Source organism: Oreochromis niloticus, linkage group LG4 (genome assembly GCF_001858045.2).
Source record: "Oreochromis niloticus isolate F11D_XX linkage group LG4, O_niloticus_UMD_NMBU, whole genome shotgun sequence".
Lineage (NCBI taxonomy): Eukaryota > Metazoa > Chordata > Actinopteri > Cichliformes > Cichlidae > Oreochromis > Oreochromis niloticus.
The window spans coordinates 2,996,111-3,013,926 of NC_031969.2; the positions used below are offsets into that span (position 1 = coordinate 2,996,111).

At 38.2% G+C, this 17,816-nt stretch overlaps 1 long non-coding RNA gene across 1 annotated transcript; it reads right to left on the minus strand.

The window, feature by feature from the left end:
* Window positions 1–15,270: 15,270 nt before the first annotated feature.
* LOC109201815 (uncharacterized) lies at window positions 15,271–17,012 on the minus strand. Its single transcript, XR_002061744.2, has 4 exons — window positions 16,887–17,012; window positions 16,648–16,756; window positions 16,412–16,443; window positions 15,271–15,341 (listed from the first exon to the last, which is right to left on the minus strand). It is a non-coding gene; the product is annotated as an uncharacterized LOC109201815 (long non-coding RNA).
* Window positions 17,013–17,816: the final 804 nt, after the last annotated feature.

Consider the following 17,816-nt stretch of genomic DNA (forward strand, 5'->3'; position numbering starts at 1 on the left):
ATTTCAGTAGTAAAGCTTTGGAAGAACAGTGTTTTTCTAGGCCACGACCATAACTTGAAGTCATATCCATGGCCAGGTTTCAGAAAACTGTTCTCAGGGTTACAGATAATGAGGTCATGTCGTTTGGTCATATGTAGCGCTATAAACTTTCTAGGAAAAGGCCAACCACAGAGAAAGCAAGAGAGGGTTAAAAAGAAGAAAAAAAAACAAGAGTTGAAAAGTTCAACTCGCTCCTCTTAGGCAATAAGCAACTGGTACTGACACACATTCTTTATCATATCGTTGTCCGCTCTTTCTCTCTGTATTCATTTTCATCTGAGCTTGACCTTTTTTAACTTTACCCTTAAATTCCTTCAATTATCTCTTTCTCTCTCCTTCTTTCTTTGTGGAAAACACATCCTTTGTTTCTTCAATCTGTGCAGCAGGCAGCATATTGAAAGGAGCTGGATCCTATTAAATACACATCACCTTCACTGTGTGTGTGTGTGTGTGTGTGTGTGTGTGTGTGTGTGTGTGTGTGTTGTCATGTTGTTGTCATACATACTATGTATTTATAGCACATACACATCTGTGTGTGTGTGTCTGGTTGTGTGTGTCATGTGTTTGTGTTTGCTACAGAGCAATGATGCATTCAGAGGCTGGTTCACCACGAGGTCAGACACACACACACACACACTAAATGGCTACAGAGAGAGATGTATGGCAGTCTGAGGCTCCCTGCTGCTTTGATAGGAAAATATATGGTGCTGAAGTAACCATGGTAACACACACACGCGCGTGCACGCACACATGCAGAAATGCACACTTATTCATGCATTCATTCACATAAATGCTGATTTTCATAAAACTCTGATTTATTTAAAATGGTTTAAGACTGTGAATTAACACACACACACATTCAATCACATGTTTTTTCTTTACACACACAACATGTCTGATACTATAATCAGAAATAATAATCAGTGAATTTATATGAAATTTTTTTGTCTGGCATAAAGCTCATGTATTTTCTGTTCAGTGGTGTTAATTTAAACGGCTAATCTTGTGCTAACGGTGTTGTGAGTGTGTACAGTAGAAGCTCTAATAATGGGGTGGTATATCTGCAGGCCAGAGGCAATAAAATTCTCTCCTTGATGTATAATGTATATAGTATCTGTATAACAAGGTCTACTGGCATACATTCATGCATATTTGATTTTCAATAAAATGCGATCATCTATCAATTCAAAATAGTTATAACACATGTGTGTGTGTTACTAAATCTCTGATGTACATGGTATTATCAGTCTCTATAGTTTTATTTTATATATTTCATTTATAAATTAGGTCATTTGACTTATAATAAACCATAATAATGATAATAATAATGCCTGAAGGTGTGCTTGGACAACAAACTACATATACTATATACTATAACACAATTTTATACATAAAGTACATGTATGTAAAATAATATATGGAACAGCAAAATATCCAGGAACTTTTTTTATCATTAATGCTTGTGTGTAATTAGTAGATATTTTTTCCATTTACCCCTTTCAACAAAACTGTACTTGTAATTTTTAATCTCACCCCTTGAAATATGGATTGTACAATATTTTGTATACATTTATAACAATGCATATCTTTACTTTTGTTTCTTCTTTTTGTTTGTAGCATGAGTCTGTGGAGTGCGGTCCCCCCACTTCCTATGAACGTACAGGCAGTAGATATAAATAATGTATATATGAAGATGTAGCAGACAAGGAAAAAGAGGAGAAAAAACAGATCACAGCAGACTCGAATCAGCAAAGTATATGGTGTGATCAAAAAAACAGAGAGAAAAGGAAACAGAAGAATCAAGAGAGATGAGCTGGAAATAAAAAAAGAGGATGAATGTGAAAACAAGGTGATGAATTACCTTCAGAAGAGGGCAGTAAAAGAGGAGAATGAGAAAGGGAGATCTGAAATGGCAAAAAGTATTTACGAGGAAAAAATTATGCAAGAGAAAGATGAATACATTTTAATACAAAATATAAACATGAAAAAACTGTTATATGGTTTCATTTTGATTTTAACCTGGGCAGTATATTTATAAAAATCTATCAACTGGCACCTTGCAGTCTTATTATAATATTATTGTATTTTATAACATATTATTATGATTATTATTGTTCTATTATTATTATTCAAATACATATGAAATAATGATACTATTATGATAAAATAGCAGTTGCAACAGCAGGCAAGCTGTAGTGCAAAAGCTTATTACACATAACTAAAATAAAACTTAAAACTGAAGGTGTGATTTGTAAATTGTATGATTCAAACAACATAAACCAATTTTTAAAAAAAAGAAAAAAAAGAAAGAATTTTCACTTTGTCACTGTCGTAAAAAGTGACAGGACACAGTTAAACTTAGTTGGTGATGGTAAATGTACCAGTCAGTTTCTCACAAAGGACCTCCTGGTAGCCTTACTTTAAGATTTATTTTTCTGCTCTCTGTGCGAATTAAACTTACCAGTTGCTGGCTGTGACACTTTATTAATCAGACAAGTACAGAACTTGCATGTCTCGTTCTTACCAAGAAAGCAAAGTTAGCCAACAAGTTATATGTCATTACTGAGAAGATAGTAATGACATACATTTTACAATTAAATGTATATTTTGGTACGTTGCACCACATCGCTACGTCAGTTCTATGGCAATAGATTAATATATGTTTGTGTGGGATTTTTTGACATTTGACAGACAAGCTCAGCTATTTCAACCAACCATACACTGACTTGTACATATCCCAGCTTCTTTGCTCTCTACTAGCATGTAACCTCTGTCTGACCTTTGCTCTGTGGATGACTGCAGACCAGCATTGACCTCAGGTCGACCTCTGACCCCAACTCCCTCATGACTGTAATCTCTGTACAGCTCCGTGTGTTTGTGTATACAAAGCACACATAGACTTCTACTGATTTCTACTGCAGCCGTATTAAGTAAGACTCTACTGAACTCTACCAATCCAACCTAGAGTATCATGTGTCCCAAAACGCAGCACATTTCCTGTCCAACATCTGCACCCCATAAACACCCCGATGTGTGTGTGTGTCTCAAGTCTTTGATTGTGTGAGTGTGTATACACAGGTCTCACTGTGGATTACTCTCAATATATCATCCTGTGTGTAAGTGTACGTGTGTGTGTGTGTGTGTGTGTGTGTGTGTGTGTGTGTGTGTGTTCTCCTAGTGAATGAATATGACACTTTTTCTGTATTCCTCATCTATAGTCTCAGACAAACACTTGGCGATGACAGGAATATCCAAGCCACTCTTCTTCTGTATTTTCACAGAGTGTGTGTGTGTGTGTGTGTGTGTGTGTGTGTGTGTGTGTGTGTGCAGCCGTTCACTCATCCTCTCCTTCCACATTCCTGCTGAGCAGAGCAGAGGTCACTGCCAGGACAAGTCAGTGTGTGTGCATGTGGGGCCTCCTGTGTCCAGGATGAAGGATGGAGGGAGGGAGGTGAAGGAGAGGTGAGAGGGTGACATGGAAGAGGTCAGCCTGGAGTCAAATACAAACACCTCCTCTCACTGTCTATTCTTCCTCATCCCCCTCCTTTTTCTTCTGTCTTTTTCTCCTCTTTTCCTTCACTCTTTCCTCTTTTTTTCTATAAGCTCCCTTTAGCTTTGTCAAATCTATTTCATTTCATTGCTCCTCTTCCTCTGCCAACTTTTTGGAACATACAACACACTGTCTGAAGGCTATTTTTAGCTGCAGGAAGTTTAGAAGAGACATATTTGCTCGAATGGATCTAATCTGATGATCTGGTTGTGTTTCTTTCACAAAAACACACACTCATGTACACATACACATATGCCCATGGAGCACCGACCCAGAATGTGACCCTGACCAGTAATGGATAAAAAATGAGAGTGACCTCTGACCTTCTCCTTCTGTCTCTCTTCCTTCCTTCTCTTCTTTTTCCCTTCCCTCCTCCCTCTACAGCAGACCCCATTTCCTCACTTCTTTTAGTCGCCCTTCATCCTTCTCATCTTTTAAAAATGGCTTTTTTCTTCTAGGCGTCTTACGCTTGTTCCCTCTTTAATCTGTATTTATTTTGAAATGATTAAAGTTTTATTTTGTTTTATTTTACTTATGAAGGTCCTTTCTACATGTTTATAAACACACAGAAGGATTCTTTCAGTATACTGGATTGTCAAAGGAGTTTTCAGAGATATTTGTAATAAGTAAGTAAGTAAGTAAGTAAAGTTTATTTATTAAGTGCTTTTCATAGACAGGTAGCCACAAAGCGCTGCACACAGAGATTAAAATAAACAGTACAATAAATAGCAAAATGCACAATATATACAATATAGAGTTTAAATGTAAATTAAAAATATAAAAATGTAAAAAAGCATTGGTCAACAGAAAGCTTGTTTAAACAGTAAAGTTTTTAACTGTTTTTTAAAGGATTCCACAGAGTCAACCAAACGTAGTTGTAGAGGTAGACTGTTCCACAGCCTTGGTGCCACAGACTGAAAGGCTCTGTCCCCTTTCGTCTTCAGACGTGTTCTGGGAGCAACCAACAAACTGAGTCTGTGAGCGGAGACGGCAAGCAGTAGTGTATTTTGTGAGAAGCTTGGATAAATAATCTGGGGCTTGGCCATTTAGTGCTCTGTACGTTAAAACAATAATTTTAAAACGAATTCTAAAATCTATTGGGAGCCAATGTAAAGAACATAAAATAGGAGTGATGTGAGCTCACTTGCTAGAGCGAGTTAGTAGTCTGACTGCTGCGTTTTGTATAGCTTGGAGGCGAGAAAGAGATGATTTATCCAAGCTGGTAAACAGGGAATTATAATAATCTAAACGCGATGACACAAATGCATGGACAATTTTTTCCAGTTCAGCTAAGGAGACCATATGTCGCAGTTTAGAAATATTCCTTAAATGAAAGAAACAGGAACGAGACAGAGATTTTACGTGTGAGTCAAGGCCCAAAGAAGAGTCAAATATTACTCCAAGATTTCGAATATTTGGCTTAGCAGAAGAACAGAAAGGGGCAAGAACCTGACTGATTTTAGAATATAGATCAGGAGGAGCTATGATCATGGTCTCTGTCTTGTTCATGTTTAAAACAAGGTAATTGTTAGAAAGCCAATCAGAGATTTGAGTTAAAGCCTGGACTAGGATGGACAGCCTATCCAGCTGATGAGGCTTAAAGGACATATACAGCTGAATGTCATCGGCATAGAAATGATAAGACAGGTCACTAAAAGACTGAATAATGCCAGCTAAAGGAAGCATATAAAAAGAAAATAATAATGGACCCAAAACTGAACCCTGTGGAACCCCCCAGTTTAGGGCAGCAGTGTTAGAGGAGAACCTATCAGTCCTAACAGAAAAGGTCCTGTCTGATAAGTAGGAAGAAAACCAGTCTAAGGCGGTGCCAGATATACCAGCCAAAACCTTCAGCCTGTTGAGTAGAATTTTGTGGTCGATGGTATCGAAGGCTGCACTAAGATCTAGCAAAATGATCACGGAACAATTTCCTGCATCAGATGCCATTAGTAGATCATTATAGACCCTTAAGAGAGCGGTCTCCGTAGAGTGCTGCTTTTGAAAGCCAGACTGAAAAGGGTCAAAAATCTGCAATCGGCATAGTAAGGACCTGAACTGATTTTCTACAATTTTTTCTAGTAATTTACTTATAAATGGCAATCTTGAAATAGGACGATAACTACTAGGGGAGGTAGGATCTAGATTCTGTTTTTTTAACAGAGGGGTTACCTCAGCATGTTTAAAATAGGACGGAACACAGCCTTGCCTCAGTGAATTGTTGATAATGGATAGTAGTGTGGGACCACTGCTGGTGAGAGTCCCAGACAGGACAGAGGGAGGTAATATATCTAAGGAGCATGATGAGGATTTCATTTTACCTATTACTGCAATTAAGTCATTGAGTGTGATTGGAGAAAAAGAAGCAAATGACCCGGGACAACAAGGGGCATCTTCATAAGGGGAGGCACTTGAGGAGATTTTGGATCTCAAGTCCATCACCTTATTTACAAAATAATTGAGGAAAGTGCTACAGTCTTCGTCAGAAAGTAACACAGCATGCTGAGTTGGAGGAGAAACAATACTATTGATAGTATCAAATAGAATTCTTGGGTTATTTTTATGATGATTTATGAGATTATTGAAGTAAGAGGATCTGGCCTCTTTAACTGACTCATTAAATAAGTGAAGAAGTTCTTTGAAGTGTTCCAGATGGACAACCAGCCCAGTGGACTTCCAGAGACACTCTGCTTTTCGACAGGAGCGTCGAAGACCACAGGTTTGATTATTTAACCATGGTGTGCAGGAACTAACAGTGCAATGACTAGTTTTGAAAGGAGCAACCTGATTAAGAATGGCAAGACAGTGTTCATTAAAAGAGTTAATAAGGATGTCAACCTTGTCAGAAGAAGGTTTAAAATTAAAAAGAGAAGAAAACTTTAAAATGACAGAGTCATCAATAAAGCGCCTGCGCCTAATAAAGCTTTGGGGAAGAGACTCTGAATTGAACAATACATTAAAAAAAGACTGACTTATGGTCGCTAAAAGAAACATCATTTAAGTTCATGTGGTCAAGGGAAACACCACAGGTGAAGACCAAGTCCAGAGTATGCCCAGCTGTGTGAGTAGGACCTGATACATGTTGAACAAAATTGAAAGAGTCCATAATGCTCAGGAACTCCATAGTGGTACTATTTGATGAGTCCTCTGTATGAATGTTGAAGTCACCAACAATGATGACCTTGCCCATTTTAATCGTGGAAGTTAAAAAATTCTTGTAGGTCTGACAGAAAAGATGCAGCAGACCCAGGTGGACGATAAATTAAAATGCAGTATATGGGCTGTTCTCGCCCAATTTTTATCATAATCATCTGAAAAGAGTTGTAACAGCTTGAGGAGATCATCTGGCATAAGAATGTCTTTTTGAAAATTACCGCTGTTCCACCCCCTCGTCCAGATATCCGAGGTGCACAGAGAAATGAACAGTCAGCGGGACACAGCTCTAAAAGATGTGAGACATCATTCTCACGCTGCCACGTCTCAGAGATAAACATGTGCAGGTATGACAAAAAGATTTTGATAATAGTCCCTCTATTGTCAGTTTTTAGTTGCTGGTATACATATATTATGCTACATTTGTAAAAAATAAATATATAAATATTATGCAACAACATTATTTAGTCTATAATATTTCTAAATGAATTCCTTGTGTCTGTAGACCTACATTGTTAACAGGCTTCCATGGAACCTATAACAGCTCTATAGGGCAGAGTACACCTGGACAGGTTGCCAGTCACAGAACTTGTGCTTGTGCTCACATTCATGCAGGCCCATTACATCTTCAGTCCATAAATGTATTTGGACTTTGGACTAGCTAGATTACCCAGAGGGAACCCATGCAAGCACAGAGAGTACATGCAGGCTGCACACAGAAAGGTCTCAGTTAGCCAGTGGAATCTAACCCAGGACCTTCTTGTTGTGAGGTGACAATGCAAACCACTGCAGCAAATATCAAGCTAAACCATAGATCCACAGTTCAGTTCAGTTCACGCTTGCAGCAAATCCAAGAAACAACTATGAGTCAGGACACAGGTAACACAATGTCACAGAGGCACTACCATTAGTCAAACACTCTGAAATCAGACAGGAGGTGATGGGCAATTACAAGAGATGACAAGAAGATGATAACTAAATGAAGAAATAATTCCTCCACAGTGTACAGTCCTTCATTCCATAAAGTACTGTGTGAATGTGTAAGCTGACCCAACCACAGAAACGTAAAGCATTAGTGGTTTTCACCTGACTTTAGTCAGTTAACCATAGCTCAGAAGGTGGCATGGCTGCTTTTTGACACTCACTAGTAACATGGGCACTGAGGTGAAGAAGGTGAACCTGAAAGGCTTTCATTTATTAGTTAAATACATTTACAAGTAACTGAAATGGTTGGCCCTTTGCTTTCAATCCAGTGGGCGCTGAAAGCAAAGTCATGTGATCATGTCCAAGCATGGCTAGTAGGAGACCCTGAACATAAAGAGATCAGGAACAACTCAGGTTCATCTTAGAATATGATTTACCTTTCTCATCTTTCTGCCACTGTCATCCTCCTCAAGAAAAAAATGTGTACATGGATGGAAAAATTTCATTGGTCAGGTTTTCACCTTTGTACACTATATTTCCAAACCAAGTGAAGGTTAAGGATCACCCATACACAAACAGTTGAGTTTCACTCTCTGTCTATCTCTGTGCCCTTCTTTCCTCATCATTTAGATGGAGTCTGTCTGCTGCTCTGCTTCATTACGCACTCATCAATATTTCAGAGACCCTCTCACACATTCATCACAGGATGAGAACTCGTTAAGGTGGAAACTCCTCCTCTTTATCATTCTCCCTCTCCACAATACCCTCTAATTAAAGTTTTCTGCCTCCCTCTCTCTTTGTCTTTGTCGCTCTGTCTTCTGTCTCACACTTGAATGTTTTGCCTGAGTGGTAAATTAAAAGTTTGGGCATAGCATGCAGTTGTGAACACAGGAGGCACAATGTCTGTGCTTGTCTTTTCAACATGCAGAGAGTGAGTGAGCTAGCAGCAGGGCCACCTGTTGTTGGACAGCTGAACTGCAGCTTATGTTGGATTTTTCCTCCCTCGTTAGTAGCCTTCAGCTGAACCACAGGTGCATCTACTAGGAGGCTGAGGGATACCACTGGCCACCATCAAGATTTTTTCTCAATGCGTTGGCTCAATTTTTAAATATTTCACATCTGGACATCTGGGTAAATAACAAAGTACAACTGTCTACAATTTTAACAAATCTTAGCCAATTACAGTTTAAGTCAAAATATGATAGAACTCTAACTTTTTCACCTTTGGACATGAAACTGAAGTCTCTAGTCACTGGATGTCTTCTTAACAATGTAATGTAACCAGCTAGTTGGCCTTTACTCTAAGGCCATGTGTAACTACAGCCAATATTTGTAATGTTTATTGGCTTTCAGTGCAGATAAGCAACCTTGTTCAGACCTTCACTGATAGTGCTGACACACAAAAATTGGACTTATGGATGAGGAACACTTAGCTGCCCCATTCAGATCGATTATCTTCAGATTATAAGTGGTGGTGCAGTGCAGCTGCAGATCTGGAGCCAGGTTGAAATGAGCTTATTGGGATTCCAGGGAGGGTCCAATGATCCAATCCAGTGCACCAGAGTGAGGTAGCAGGCTGAAAAGTCAAGGTCAGAGGTCATAAGGTAAAGAAGTAAAAAGGTTCAGACAGTCAGAAGGCAGTGAGAGAGAAGAAGAAGAGGGCAAAACAGTTGATGAGGCAGTTTTATACAGTTCACTATATTGTATTAACTTTTGACGGGCTTTAAAACAGGCTTATTGGAAATTAGATTTCCTGGAATTAAATGTTTAAACATAAAACCCTTAGGTTAAATTTATTTTTTGAATGTTTTCAGAATCAGAATCAGAATCAGATTACTTTATTGATCCCTAGGGGAAATTATTTTGGCTACAGTGCTCCAGTACAAACAGTAACAAAGACAGACAATACAAGTAAGAAATAGCACAATATATACAATATATACATACACATATATATGTATATACAGTGGAACCCCAACTTACGAAATTAATCCGTTCCCGAGGGTCTTTCGTAAGTTGAAAATTTTCGTAAGTCGAAGCACCCATCACGCCTTTTGAGTGAGGCGATGCTGAACGATAGGCTATAGGCTAATTGCAAACTAGAACAACAATACGTCGTTCAAGTGGAACAGCGAAGCGCAAGTACGGAAGCCAAGGGGTTGTCACATAATTTGGAAGGCACTGTGGGCAATGTAGGCTCAGCCAATCAGAGCCAGCGGATTTCGTTACACGGGCATTTTGCCGTAACACGGGCAGAAATATTGCCGTTCAGTGGCTTCGTAACTTGAATTTTTCGTGACATGGGGTATTCGTAAGTCGGGGTTCCACTGTATATATACATAAGTCACTTATTGATAAATATCTGAATAAGAAAGAAGAGCATGTGCAAAAAGGGTGTAGCTATTGCATTATACAGTGTGTTAAGTGGATGAGTTGTACAGGGAGATGGACACTGGCAGAAATTATTTCCTGTGTCGTTCAGTGGTGCTTTTTGGTAATCTCAGTCTCTCACTGAATGTGCTCCTGTGACTGACCAGCATGTCATGGAGTGGGTGGGAGGAATTATCCAACATTGTCTTTATCTTGGACAACATTCGCCTCTCCGACACCACCTTTTGTGTGTTTATTGCATGTTATTAGATGTTGTTGTTAGATGGATTTTCTTGAGGTCCTCCCACTTCTTCCAACAATCCTAAGACATTCAATAGGGCAGGACCTGTTACCCTGGCAACCAGGAAAAATGACCCTTTTAATCATAGACTGTGTATAAAAGTATCCCCCATGAGTTTCTGGACTCCTGGTTTTAAAGCTTTTTTAAAACTTGGACCCCTGCTATATACGTTTTGTTTTGTTTTTTTTTAATTCCACAAAAAGACAAAAGTGCAATGGTAAAGTGGAAATTGCATTTAGGACAGAAAGACCTGATTATGCTGCTAACACATTTTCAGTTCTTTGCAAGCATCTGCACATACAGCATGCTAACGCTAAGTTTAAAGCTGGGTGAATGCTGACCTCAGCTGTGTTCATCTTTCAGAAACAGAATTACCGTGTAGCTTTAAAGTATCTTGGTGCTGTCGGCTTTGTGTTCTACTAAGAGAGTGTTTGTGAAACACTAAAAGAGACATAATATTTGTGTCCTCATTAGGATAGGGATTTGTGTTAGTGAGTAGGACTGTAGCCTATAGGTTTATATTATTAAGTGGTAAAAGGACTGGTTTATAGCGTTTTTCAACTCTACCTAAGCACTCAAAGCGCTTTACTTGTTTGCTTAGCTTCCAAGATCAATCAAGATCGGGCACACTCAGATTGGCGTGGCTCTAAGTTAATTAGACAATGAGTTTTAGGTCATTTTACAGAGTAACGTGAAAGTAATCTAATGGGAAAAGTGTTCTGTGTAATATGTGTAATAATTACTGTTTGTGAGTAATGACCCCCTCACAACAAAGGGGAAATATACCTCCAACATGCCAAACATTTGACTCACAACACACAGTTAATGTCGAAAAAATGTAATGTCTTTGGTATGCTGCTTAGAGATGGTGACACTCAGAGCTAAGCCAATGAGAACCCAAGCGATAACGATTTGGAATTGCCAAATCCTTATCAATTCCAATCCCTACGCTATTTTTTTGAAGTCAGAAATGGCCACATATGGATCAAAGGGTGGAGAGTTCCTTTTATTTAACTGTATGGAATCTCAGTTCCCAAGTCACATGGGTTAATTCCACAGACAGATAATGTCTCCTAACTGGCGGTAACACAATAAAAAAAATAATAGATTTTCTCTTATTAAAAGTAAAGCACACATTTATTAGCTGGTCAGTAACACAGCAGGTAATTCCATGAAAAATCCTTGAAAAAAAAAGATCATTTCAGTGGCTGGAGTTAACTACAGCTTCTGATCAAAGCAATCAGACCCCTAATTTTAACCCTTAGGATCACCAAACAAGTGATTTCTGTAGCGGTTGACTTGTGTTTTAAACTACACTGTTCCATAAAATAGTAATGTCAAAGTATCTTACTGTATATTTTACAGTTTTGTACTGTTTTTCTAGAATATCATTAAATTTACATAAGTAGACTGTGATTTTACATGTCAAAGGTAAAATAACATAACATCACTGTAAATATAGTAAAACACAATTTACTTGTTCTTTAAATATATTTTTTTGTACATATGCATATTTAGATTGTAAAAATACATTCAGAAATGTATCATAATTTCACAAATATTTGTCTGTTATGTGAGAGAATGATCTGTTATATTCAAATGTAATACTATGGAAAAATATATAAAATGATCAAAAAATAATGAGAATAATCAATAATTAAAGGAGTATTTGAATTATAATTTTGCTGAAAATTCCATGTCATCTAGGTCTGATTCAATAATTCAGAGGTAACAAGTGAAAATATTATTAATAGGAATAAAAACTAAAAAAACACATAAAACATTGCACGGCCACGCTGTGCTAATTATATATTTTAAAAAATAAATGTAGAGGTAGGAATTGCAATTATTATAAATCTCAAAGTATTCACAACATTCCTGAACAGAAATAGGCCTCTGCACCTGGGGTGAGGGTGTGGCCATGAAAACAATGCGACATGCCATTGGATGTTGGGACACATAATAACATGACGCTAAGCATCGGCCAATGAATGTGAACTAACAACCACAAGGTCGCGGGTATGGCTGCACTGTAGGAAAAAATCCTAATATAAAAGTATTTTACTGTGCATTTCACAGTTTTGTTCTGTTCTTCTAGAATATCATTAAAGTTACGTAAATAGACTGTGACTTCACATTTCAAATGTCAATTAACGTTAAATCACTGTAATGTAATAAAACATAATTTTCATGATTATTAAATGTATCTGTCTGTACATATGCATATTTAGATTGTTAAAATACATGCACAAATGTATCATGATTTCACAAATATCTGTCCGTTATTTGAAAGATTGAACTGTTGAATTCAAATGTAATGCTATGGAAAAGTATATAACATGATTCCTATAAGCTTGTGTTACATCACATAAGTATTATTATCATTGCTATTTAAGGCGATCGTGGCTCAAGAGTTGGCAGTTCGCCTTGTAACCAGAAGGTTGCTGGTTCAAGCCCCGGCTCGGACACTCTCGGTCATTGTGTCCTTGGTCAAGACTCTTCACCTACCGCCTACTGGTGAGGGGCCGATGGTGCGATATGGCAGCCTCGCCTCTGTCCCATGGCATGCAATCCATTATTATTTAAACCAACTGTTAACTGTATATTTCTGTACATTTACGTATTATGATTCATATTGCCACATTCATTGACCTTGTTTATAGATAATTTCATTGTTTGATCACGTTAAAATGTTCCTAATTCAATGTCTAAAAGCACTTGGAAAAGGCAGAATCCCATGTAAAAATAGCGCAACAAACTCTATTTTCATTACTGAAAATAACTGTATTTTTATGAGAAAGTTATTTTCTGTTATTTTATGGTAGTATTTTGGCGCCCCAGCTGCCGGAATATTACTGTTTTTTTAAGATGTTTTTTTAACAGTGTAGCTTTAAGCAATGTTGGGGTTGTTACTAGAGGAAAGTAATGTATCACACATTACTTGTTAGTTTTCTTTAAAAGTAATGCAGTATATTACTCAATTACAGTAATTAAGCAACATAAGCAATTTTTTACACTACTCATCACATTACTTTCTGGTTACTCTGTAAAATAACCTGAAACATGCCAGCACAGATCAATATCCTACTAAATAACCCAAATTATAGGCAAGGAGGACAAAACTAATGTGAACGCTTTGTGTAAAAATACAAAAACTTGCAAAACAAGAAGCTTCCAAATTCACACTTCCTATGCACACAGACAAACTCCATAAACATACACACTCAGAAATATTTACAAGTTTGCTTTATTTTTTTTAAGTGAGTCAACTAAACTTCTTTCCTCTCTCATTCTGTTTAATTGTTTAATTGTTTCATTATTATGGTAGTTTAATTGAGAACACAAACATATATAGAGAGAGAGTGTCATGGTCTCCGTGCCTGCCCGGCCGGCCCCACAAGGCTACATGTTCTGTTTTGGTTCTCTCTCTCTCTCTCCCTCTCTGCCTGGGCGGAGCTCACTGCGGGCTCCCGCCCTTGGCCCACACACCTGTCATCAATCACCAGTCATCACCAGTCATCACCAGGAGCACTACTTGAGGCTGGGACACAGATCCTCTCATCGCTGGATGATTGTGCTTAACACGTTAGTGACCCTCTCAGCTCTTGTGACGTTAGCTTGTGTGAGATTAGTGACTTGGAGTAACTTGCCTTTTCCCTGTGTGTTAGTTTTCCTCCCTGGACCTGTGACCTCCCCGCTGTGTGGTTGTGTGTGAGTTGGAGTAAGAGGAGGGGACGAGTGCGCAAGCGTTTTCCCCTGGATCTTCCCTGGGACCCTTCTCCTACCCGGATTTCCCCCACTGTACATATTCTGCACTTGGTGTTGTAAATAAACTCTGTGTTGGAACTGACTACCCGCTCTGCGCTTGAGTCCCTGCACCATTTGTGACAGATATATATATATATATATATATATATATACATATATATGAGTGTAAGCACATACAGGGTAAAGCTGAATGGAACAGACTGATTAGAAGACCAGTTCAGTACATTGAAATATTTTTCAAACTATCTTTATTTAAATCTGAGAATAGCTGACTTGAATTTCTGTGATTAAAAGCTTTTATTTTGCAGCCTTATCCTGAAATAGCATGATTTTCCCTGATAACTATACTATTACTGAAAAACCTGTGACCAAAACACTAATGGTGAGCCTTCAAAATCTTTTATTTACAGTCTATGGTCTGAAAGAAACCAAGGCACTGTTTACCATCCCAGTGGTAAAACACTGTTGAGACAACATCATGGCAATAAAAATTGTACTTATATAGCACATTTCATTACATGAAAACTCAATGTGCTTAACAAAGAAAATGAAGAAGCATTAAAAAATAAGTGTTGAGCACTTTGGGTGCTCAGTCAGAGTAGAAAAGCACCACATGAGTACCGAGGGGGGCTGTAGCTTAAGAACTAGAGCAGGTCAACTACTAATCAGAAGGCTGGTGGTTGGATCCCTGGCTGCTCCCGTGTGCATGCCAAATATCCTCGAGCAAGATACTAACCCCAAATTGCTCTCCAATGAATCCCTTGGAGTAAATGTGTGTGAATGTTAGATAGAAAGCACTTAAACACAGAAAAAAAAGTGCTTGTGTGACGGGGTGACTGAGGCCAGTTGCTCAAGTAGAGTAAAAAAGCGCTATAGAGGAACCAGTCCGTTAACCATTTGTGTTCATTTGTGTGCTTTTTGTTTGTTTGTTTTTTTTTCAGGTGAAGTGACAGGAAGACTGGTCAGATGAGATAAAACTGAGTAACTTGAATTTTAAAAAACACACATCTGGAGAAAGATTAAAGTCCCAATTCAACTGAAGAAGATGAAGAGAATTAACAGAAAGGTTGATATTTGAAGAGGTTTGTAGAGCTTCTGAATGTGCTGTAGTTGCTATCTGTTTCTTTGCCATGTTTAGTTCTCCCTGAAGCAATACAAGTGTTTATCTGCTTAATATTTATGATTTATTAAAAACCATTCAGTTAGCCTTCACGGTATCCAGATGAGGACATTGTCAACCTGAAAGAAGACAGACAAAGCCAATCACATTTAAGAAATCTGTGTCGATTTGCAATGGCTCTTCTCTTTAGTGAGACATGTAGACTTAAGGCCACATTGTAGGGGTCAAGGGTACTTGCCATAGAGTTGTTAAAAAAAAAAAAACTAGTAAAAAAATTAAGCGAACATTTTGCAATTTCCCCCTAAAAACTCTTCCATCTGGGTACGTCAAAACCCAAAATTAACTTTCCCGAAATCCTGGTGGATGTTAAGAGAATAAGAATCCAGGTTGGGCTGAGTGTGAGAAATGCAACAACAATGCGAGTGAGGTAATGACACGAGTGTTTTAGCTAAATAATCATCAGATTAAATGCTTTAGTAAGCCAGCCTTTCAATATTTTCATCCTAGCAAAAAACATATTACCATCACAGTCATAAAAGTGTCAGAATCCCCATTTTAGGTTCTGAATTAAGCAACTCTCTTTAGAACTCTCATTTTCATCTGAATAGTAGCAGTCAACTCAGCAAGTTAATTGAAAAAGTAATTGCTCCATACTGATTTTGATGTTTGTTGTAAAACTGTCTTAAATATGCAGTTCATAGGTACAAGATTTAGGCTAAAGCTTCATGTCTTCTGTAGTTTTTAAACACTACTAAAGGGAAACTTTAATCAACCTGAAACAAATTCAGATTATTATCATTTTTTAGGTTATTTAAGGGCCCATGTTCAGCTAAAATATGCCATAAGAATAAAATATTAACTAGAAACAATCAGAGGACAAAGACAAGGTCCAGTTAATCTGTTACAGCTTGATAGTATCTTTAAAACAGAGTCCCTCATGAATTCTTGGAGACAAAGATGGGGGGAAAAGTCATTATTGTTGATTTTACAGTTTTTTTAAAACGAGAACTAAAAACTACTTATGTCCTTTTTTATAACTTCCACAGTAAATCAACACATTAAGCAAAAAAGGTGAAGGAGACAATTAGCAAGACATGTCATTCCGTAGAGACAGACAGGAGGCTGGAAGCTAATTACTGCTAACATTACTGCTTTTTAAATGTAGCAGAAGCTGCGAGTGCTCACTAACCTTTAATGGCCTCAGCAGAAATTCAAAGTGTCCTGTTTGAGTGTGAAAGAAAGCAGAGAGAGGAGATTTTTAACAAGATGGAGAAAGATCGAGATAGATGTAATTATTGTGGCTGTTATTGCCTTTTAAAAGCACATTATGCCAAGTGTGATCAACTAAGTGTACACTTTTACTGCAGCCACTGTTGTGGTGTGTGTTTATGTGTATGAATTTTTGAGTTTTATATGATACAGTACCTGCCTGCTCCCTACTTATCCAGTCACTTTTTTAATCAGTGCCTGTCTTCTTGAGTGAAAATGTCACCCAGTAATCTGCTTGTGTTCTGTGTTGCCTCGGGCAGGAGCTCTGTAGACACATAAGCCATGGAAACAGACTAACAGTGAAAAAGTGGGAACACATTTCAAAATTCTTTTTTGATTGTGTGTCATGAACTCGCTGTGTGGAGGTCAGATGAGGACCCAAACGCAAAACTCACGGAGACAGGAACTGAACTCAAAATCACTGCTTTATTGCAGGCCTTACAACGAAACAGAACTAAACTGGGAATGCTAACAGAAGACCGAGGGAACACGGAGAGACACACAGGTTCGGGGAGGAGACATTGACAAAGCGACACTGAACTGAGAGAGACATGCACATAAATACACAGAGGGTTAACGAGGGAAGTGGGGACACACGGGGAACACAGCTGACACAGATAATCGTAACAAGACATGGCAGGAGAAACGCGACACTGACGGGAGACTGTCAAAGCAAAACAGGAAGTACAGAGGTGCAGACAGGAGGAGAGAGAGACAGGAGAGCACGGGGAAAGCACAGGCATAGCGGGCTGGGGAGACATGGAATGAAACACAAGGAGGGGAAACGAGGGCTCACAGATACACAGAGAAGCACACAGGGGGTAACCAAAATAAGGGACATCTTAACAGGGCAACCTAGAAACCAAGGCATAAATAAAGAACAAAACCCAAAACACGAAAACTAAGAATGCTGGGCCAGCATGGCCCAGGACCATGACATTGTGAAGCTTCCTGATTAAATAAACTGACCTGGAAATATCTAAGGAGGTACACATTAAGAACAAAAGCTCTACTGTTTTCTTTTCTATCTCTCCATCAAACTCTGTGACACGAAAGTAAATGCAGACCATATATTCTCATTGAGGCTTGGAGTTGGACTACATCCTATGCTCATTTGTATTCTCTCAAACTTTTTTTTGTTTTGTTTTTTTTGCCTGTCCCGTTTGGATCTTTAGCCATCAGAATTGTTGTCTGAAGACCAAGAAAGATGCCAAGCGGATTTACTTTACCAAGTGGATCATCATGGCCTTGCCATATTGGCCCATTTGATTGACCTTTATTATAATTATGTATTTATTTGATTTGATTTTCGATTGTTACAGACG